The sequence below is a fragment of the Montipora capricornis genome, chromosome 12 (assembly GCF_036669925.1).
Source record: "Montipora capricornis isolate CH-2021 chromosome 12, ASM3666992v2, whole genome shotgun sequence".
Lineage (NCBI taxonomy): Eukaryota > Metazoa > Cnidaria > Anthozoa > Scleractinia > Acroporidae > Montipora > Montipora capricornis.
This window is the reverse complement of record NC_090894.1, coordinates 25142851-25147850: the sequence shown is the minus strand read 5'-3', so window position 1 is coordinate 25147850 and position 5000 is coordinate 25142851. Positions and strand designations below refer to the sequence as shown.

The 5000-nt window shown below is 39.6% G+C and overlaps 1 long non-coding RNA gene across 1 annotated transcript in view; it reads right to left on the bottom strand.

Annotated features, from left to right (window-relative positions):
* The window catches only part of LOC138025249 (uncharacterized), a 4839-nt gene extending 170 nt beyond the window's left edge, over positions 1-4669 (bottom strand). The window contains exons 1-2 of the long non-coding RNA XR_011127157.1: positions 4443-4669; positions 1-513 (exon numbers count right to left, since the gene is read on the bottom strand). The exon at positions 1-513 is cut by the window's left edge and continues 170 nt beyond it. This is a non-coding gene — a long non-coding RNA (uncharacterized lncRNA). The remainder of the gene's footprint in view (positions 514-4442) is intronic.
* Between the last annotated feature and the right edge of the window lie 331 nt (positions 4670-5000).

Here is a 5000-nt window from a genome sequence, read left to right as displayed (position 1 = left end):
AGCACTTGATTCAGGTCGCCATGAAAACACTACCGAGAGCTATCAATTACACAGATCACTCAAGGCGCAAAACAAAGAACCTCATTTCGTTTTTTTTTTTATGTGTTGGCATACTTAAGGATAGAAGATGAACGTTCCAATGAAACGGAGATCGCAAAGCAATAGTCCGATTTCTGCACCTGGGGCGCTTGTATACAGATATCCCCATTTCTATAGTTATTACTGTTCTAAGATTTAAGATTGGATAACGTTAGCCATAGTTGTAACCTTGGAGGGGTGTTTCTCAGAACGTTGTCCGCAATGTAACGAGCACCAAGTGAAGAAGTGTTTTTCCTGGATGCTTTTAGATCAGCACTCCCAAAAGTGAACCGTACAATACATCGTTGAGTCTCCGGTATTTAGAGTACCTACACAGTCACAACGGTACGTTCTCTTTCCGCCAGTTTCGGTGCTGCTCAATAAGACGACTCTGGCATCATTTGTGGCACAGTTGGCTCCGATAATTTTCTTACCCTGTAAACAAATAAATCAATTACTCAATGAAGGAACGAACGAATGAATAAAGGAACGAATAAATAAATAAATAAATAAATAAATAAATAAAAGAGGCGGGAAGGACAAAACGCCAAGAAATCAAATCAACTGATAAAAAATCTCGTTTGTGGAGGCTAGGCCAGACAAGTTCAGAAGTGACCAGATCTCACCTGATCTTATTATTCACTTAATTAATGTCAAGCTATAGTTAAGGCAATGGGTGGTTCTCACATGACGTCACAGCAGCCATGTTGGTGCACAGAACAAAAGACGAAAAAGTCTTTTGGGAATTTGACTCTATTATAATGCAAAACATGAGTCATAATTTGCTATTGTTTTGTGCACGAACACGGGTGAGTGAACACCATCGTGTGTGAGTGAACACCATCCACAAGTTGTCTCGGCCAAGTCAAGCAGGTCCTGTCGATTCCAGGCACATCGACCATATTAGGTGAAATCTGCAGGTCAAGCTTTTCCTGTTAAGTCAGGCATACACAGATTCTGCTCAAAAAATCTTTAAAGTTTTCCAAAAATACCCTCTAAAGTTGCTCAAAAAATATATTTATTCACTTTCTTGTGGCCTGATTTATTGAAAAATGATAAAGAATCAAGTTTCTAAACTCAACAGCCTCAAAAGATCAAGCAATTATTCTAAACATCATATGGCATAATGCTACCGAATCAATATGGTTGTATTAAAAAGAGGCTCACTAGGCCGCCATTTTTGTGGCTTAGCAACATAGTGAATCAAAAAAATACATCCATTTGCATTGGCTGAGGTAGAGATGTCTTAACAATATTTTCAATTGAATTGGGAGTTTGAAGTATCAAACTCATACGATATATGATAATAATAGGAGGTACTAGTTTTGAAAGAAAACTATAACAAATAAGAGACTGACTGAGGCTCCAAGCAGTAGCAATGAAAATTTCGAACAAAACCTATAACAAATAAGACGCTGACTGAGGCTCTTTAAGAAGTCCAAGCAGTAGCAATGAAAATGTTCATGCCTTTCTCTGGCACTCATTGTATCTGATCAAGCAATTCCAGAATATTGGGATAAAAGAATAGCAGTTGTCTTATGGTAGCCTCATTTACTGAAGCACCATCTCGCATTGCAGCAAGAACCATGTCTGATGCGAAGTTGTGCTTAACAGCAACATTGGACATCAGTCTTTGGGAAAGTTCAACCCCCTTCATTGGCTTTGCACGAATCTCAAGGCACATTAGGCGTTGTGTTGGCTTGAAATCCTCATGGACATAACGCACTATAATAGCAAGTGCTTCGCCAAGTTGGGCAGTCCCATCCAATACAACCAACACTTCTTTAACTTCCTGGAGCTTGGCCTTGACTTTTTCTTATTCCCTTGCCAACACAGAAGGAATAACGTCTTTTATGTGTGTACTTGCAGTAAGACCATGGGCATACTTCTCAAAAAGAGGGCGCAAGACATCTATCTTGGAAATCGGTATGCCAGCCATAAGGAGTGTCTCAACTACTTTTAAGTAGTTGAGACGCTTCTTATGGCTTTTAAAAACGCGAGCGACTCGCATATCCGTTGGTAAAGTAGCCCCACTCACTTGCCCTTGCTGACATTGCTCAATACTCTAGCTTTTGCCCTTGTCCCTTTTAATATTGGCGATGCCATTCAAGTGTTTTCGGGATTGCACATGTTTCTGTACAATGGTCTTGTTTGCAGCGACGATTTCGTGACATGCATCGCATCGTAGCTGCCCTTTGACATAAGCGAAGTGATGATCTGGACATTCCTTGATTCGGTCTTGAACCGAAGGTTTGGTCATTGGATTTGACATCCTACTAGCCTTGTACATGCCCGATGTTCTAGCAACTTTACGTTCTCTCGAAATGGAAGCCCTTTCACAGGCAGGCAGAACGCTGGTATCGAGAAATAATGGGATAGCCTGAGCTCTCCTTTCTGAAAAAAATATAAATCTGAGACATCGTTTTTGGAGAATAAGGATCCGATTTAGAGCTGACTTGCTGGCCATTCCCCAGGCTGTAAGACCATAAGAAATATAAGGATGGATAAGAAATTGATAGATATGGAGAAGAATACTTCGAGGAAAAAAATGTGTGAGTTTAGGTATCATACCCACGGTTTTTCTTATTTTAAGGATTAGAGAGTCGATTTGATTGCGCCAACTGAAGTTTTTGTCGATCAATATACCTAGGTACTTTACATATTCCTTGTGTTCTAAACACTCCAGTTTATTAGTTTGATTATTATAAATTTGGACTTTAGGTTGATAGGTTATCTTCTTTTGGTGAGGATGAAATATTACAAAATTAGCCTTTTTTATATTTATAGTTAATTTATTTACAGCAAGCCAGTTGTAAACATTCTTAAGTTCTTCATTTACGACTTTTTCAAGGGATCTAAGATCTTTGTCAACGTAAAGTATATTGGTGTCATCAGCGAAAAGATAAAAACGGAATTTTCTGGACGAGTTTTGGATGTCATTAATTAATGAATAGCAGAAAGAGGAGAGGGCCTAGGACCGACCCTTGAGGGACGCCACAGGTGATAGTTTCACTACTAGAAATATGACCACTAACTTCTGTTGTTTGCTTTCGGCCTGTTAGATAAGAAAGAAACCAGTTGTACAAAACACCGCGAAAACCATAAAAGTACAATTTACCCAACAAGATACGATGATCAATAGTGTCAAAAGCTTTTTTTAGGTCTATAAAGATCCCGCAAGAGTATAAGCGTCTATCCATGTTACCTTGTATTGAATTAATTATGTCAAGTATTGCATGCTGGGTAGAGTGTTTTTTACGGAATCCATACTGCCCTGTATACAAAATATCATTGTGCTCAATGTAACAAAGCATGCGAGAATATATCAACTTTTCACAAATTTTATTAAAATTGGAAAGCAAAGATATTGGCCTATAATTATTTGCATCAAAGGCGTCGTCAGCTTTAAAAACGGGAACCACTTTAGATAATTTTAATTTGGCTGGATAAGCTCCTTGAAACACAGAGGTGTTAATTAATAATGCCAAAGGCTCACTTAAGTATTGGTGCGCGTGCTTTAGCATCTGGGTCGGGCAAGAATAAAGCCCGTGAGATTTCCCATTAGGGATGGACAAAATTTCCAGTCGTACTTCAGCGTCAGTTACAGTTTGGAAGAAGGATTGAAGACGCGGGAGATGTAGACTTAGCAAGATAATCCATATATGTGCCTTGCGAGGATGGGAGATTAGACGCCAAATTACGGCCTACAGATGCAAAGTGTTCATTAAATATACTAGGAATACGAAATGGGTCCTTGATTAATTGTCCTTTTTTAGGATCTTTTAAAGTCGATATATTACGCAAGGATTTTTTGCTGCGGTACAATAGGCTGTTTATACCCTCCCATGTTTTTTTCATATTAGTCACATTGTCATTAAAATATTTAGCATGGTGGTCTTTTTTCCCTATCGTTTGGTGTTTGATTTGAAATGGCAAAATATACCAAAAATTGTCATTTTGGTAGAAGTTGCTCGGAAAATCAAAAAAGTTGCTGAGAATTGAAAAAGTTGCTTAAAAGTTGCCGAGAAGAATCTGTCTATGCCTTACCTTAAGTGACACCAGGTAAAGGCGAGACCTTTGTAGACAAGAAAGCAAATATGAGCCTATTGTCTTAGCGAAGCCTATTGTCTTAGCGAAGCCTGCCAATGTAATGCTATGTCCTTAATTCGTATCATGCAAACAAAGTAATCGAATTATGAGTTGAAAAGAAATGTAGCCAAACCGGGTTGTCCCGGTTTAGAAACGTTGTATTGATGGGTTGAAAAGAACAACACTCAAGGACCTGTTTTGATCAAAGAGAGATAAATCTGAAGTGAGGCTTGTTCTCGTTTTGCGTACGGGCGTATAATAAATTGGTAACCTACACTTTGTTCTGTTACTGAGACATTCGCAGAGGTACCAGGGCTTGTTTCAGGGCTCTTTTTCTCTTGATAATTGCAAAGCGTGATGTCACTTCAGGTGGGAGAAATACCGGGATGACCCTGGGTACCATTAAAGCCACGAGGACCACGTGGTCCAGAGTCACCTGGAGAACCTTGAGTACCATTGTATGCAGGAGGTCCCCTGGGACCTTGTCTCCTACTTATATTCACAATCTATAAGAAAAGCAAAGTTTTGTCATTTTTGTCGCTGCGTATTGTTTTCGGCTGCCCTTCGTCATCGATGAAAGGCGTAGAAGAGACTTGTGATTGACAGCCAAAAATTCCATATCATTTAAAGCGCCCCCCCTCCCTCAATTGGAATGGGCTCATCTTCCCGTAAGTGCATCCAATCAGCGGCCACTCAAGGTGTTAACGTCCATCCAGTTGTCCCTAATTCCCGAAAATTAGGCCAAGGGAAAATTGGCGGAACTAATCTTGGAATGGTGACTCAATGGGCAAGTGTGTTGGCCTGGCTGTTGTAACATGACTGAAAGGGAAGCT